The sequence below is a fragment of the Phaseolus vulgaris genome, chromosome 5, assembly GCF_000499845.2.
Source record: "Phaseolus vulgaris cultivar G19833 chromosome 5, P. vulgaris v2.0, whole genome shotgun sequence".
In the NCBI taxonomy this organism is placed as follows: domain Eukaryota; kingdom Viridiplantae; phylum Streptophyta; class Magnoliopsida; order Fabales; family Fabaceae; genus Phaseolus; species Phaseolus vulgaris.
The window spans coordinates 30634541-30637254 of record NC_023755.2 but is presented as its reverse complement, the minus strand read 5'-3'; the positions used below and the strand labels follow the sequence as shown (position 1 = coordinate 30637254).

The window sequence follows — 2714 nt, the reverse complement described above, 5'->3', positions numbered from 1 at the left end:
GGGGCATGAGTTGGCACCCAAAAAGTCACCCCTAGCGCAGTAGCACTCCCAGCAGGAGGACTCACACGTAGAAACGTCCCCAGGTGGGCCGAAGCGCCCCCAGATGGGGTCATGGCGTCGTGAGGCCCTCCACGTGTACGACAGCCATGCCATAATAGAAACACCCTTTAGTCAGGTGCCAGGTAATTAAAAGTTATTCAATACAGTTTCCCTTTCGAGCATTCAGGTACTATAATGGCTCCCGAGCGTTTCAACGTCTTAAATGCGCTACGTTGTCTAATTAAGCGCTTTAATGAGTGCGTTACGTTTGTGATTAAAAGCGCTTTAAGGCGCTTTAAATGCTTGGGTAGTTTAAATAGCCCGGAGAATGTTGGAACGAGGGTTGGAACTTTCGGCAAATTTACCAGAGAACTCTCTAGTTGCTTGCTCGTGCTTCAAGGTTACGTACAAGTGACTGGGGAATATTTTTGCCTAAAGGAGACAACACACACATATACACAGTTCTTTTACCATCTTCAGAGTGCCATACGCGGTGCTCAGACACGTAGGTGGACAGTTTTTGGTGTTTCTTGCTGGCTGACTTGAGCGTCGGAGTGCACACGGCCGCTAGGGCGCCTTTTTGTCCTCTTTTTTGCAGGAATCCACAGGCAACCAGTGGGAAGGAGTCCCTAGCTGACGATTGAGGTCGCGCACGAAGACGTCCCGGTCAACCGGACGGAACAACATGATTTTGATTGAGAAAAACACTTCCAAAATAATTGGCAATGACTTGATTTCCATTTGGTAATTTGACAGAAATAGAATTAATTTGATGATATGAAGTGAAATAAGTTAAGGATGAACCAATGTGATCGGTAACACCACTATCAATAATCCAAGAACTGAAGGAAGAAGTAAAGTTATTACCAGTTTGTGTTGTCATGTTGGAAGGAATAACAGAGACTTTACTAGAAACAATGCCACTGGATTTGACCTGTTGTAAAAGAGCTAACAATGTTTGATACTGCTCAGGAGTAAAACCAATTTGTTGAGACTCCACTTCTGACTTTGGACCTTCATGATTCTGCTAATTATTATTAAAATTCTAAAAAACTACATTAGTATGACCCTGATCATGGTTCTGATTTTTAAACTTGAAATGATGTGGAAAGTCATGCTTTTTATAGTATGTATCAATGGTATGCCCTGTCTTTCCATAATGACTGCAAATTTTGGAAGTATATCCTCTTCCATAGCTTCTTATTCCGTATCCACCACCTCTTCCATAGGTCGTAGCATTGTTTTTATAACCTCCTTTGCTAGTAGCAATCATTGCCTTGGATTGATCACCAAAAATTTTCCTCTCTTGTTGTGTAATGAGAGAGCAATTCAAGGATGGATTATCTGATGAACTAACATGGTAAGGTGAACAAAGATCTTGTGAGGGATCAACAACTTTACCCATGGATAAATGTAGCAACCAGAGCCCTGATTAGAGCTTTGATACCATTTGTGAAATAGAACATAGATGAACAAAAGAGAATAGAGATGAACAAAAGAATAAAATGAAGACAAAATATATGAGAATGAATATCTCTTCTATTATTCCATTGAAATCAAAACAAATGGTCTTAATATATACAAGCAATACATTCATTCTATGTCTAACTAAAGAGAGAAAGAATCAACCAATAAATACTAGAATCATAATAGACAAAGACAAAATAAAGGTCATTCACCTCTATAAAGAGAAACAACTAAGAATTAGAAAAGAAACAATTAATATTAGCATTCTTCTATAACTCTTGTATCCATATCCTTTAATATATATGGAGAAGTGCGTAGAAAGCAAGAGGCCTTCCTGAAGAACAAGAAACCAGACTACGTATTCCAATTGATGGAAGGTCAAGGCTGCAACCTCCCCTCCCTCCTAGTTACCTTGGCAATGTTATCTTATCCACCATTCCCACCGGATTCGCAGGAGATCTCATGTCAAAACCTACATGGTATGCTGCAAATCAAATCCACAACACAATAATAAGAATGGACAACAAATATTTGAGATAAGCTCTTGAGTATCTACAGCTACAGCCTGATCTAAATGCTCTTGTTCATGGAGCACATACTTTTGGGTGTCCAAATGTAGTATCAATAACTGGGCTAAGTTTCCAATATATGATGCAGACTTTAGTTGGGGAACACCGATCTTCATGAGACGTGGCTGGATTATACACGAGGGGCTAACAATCATAATTCCAAGATCAACAAATGATGGCAGCTTGTATTTGGCAATGGCTCAACCACCTCACCATATGAAGCTGTTTCAAGAATTCCTTTATGACATTTGAGGGGTTGGATATTAACTTCACACCCTTTTCCCACCATCATCGATTGCCATCTTTTACCATGCTACAAATTAGTCCTAGCACTATCATTGATCACATCACGTCTTTCTAGTTTTTCGATTCAGTAATTATGTAATGCTTAGGAGTGACCATCTCATATAACATGCATGAGAAGTGTTATAGGAGATTCTCATCTTTATTTACTAAGAAGGTGACGATGATTGATTTAATATCTCATGATTAACAAACAATTTGTTCGAGAGCTGAATTAGACGATATGGTAAAATAAAGTAGAAGACTAGAGAGGTTAGTTGTTTTAACAATTTTCTGTTAACTTTTATAGAGACTGTTATGTGTATAAATAATACGCTGAATATGACAAATTCTCTA

General features: G+C 38.8%; 1 pseudogene; it reads left to right on the top strand.

The window, feature by feature from the left end:
- Window positions 1–1806: 1806 nt before the first annotated feature.
- Window positions 1807–2415, top strand: LOC137834298 (shikimate O-hydroxycinnamoyltransferase-like; annotated as a pseudogene).
- The last annotated feature ends 299 nt before the right edge of the window (window positions 2416–2714 follow it).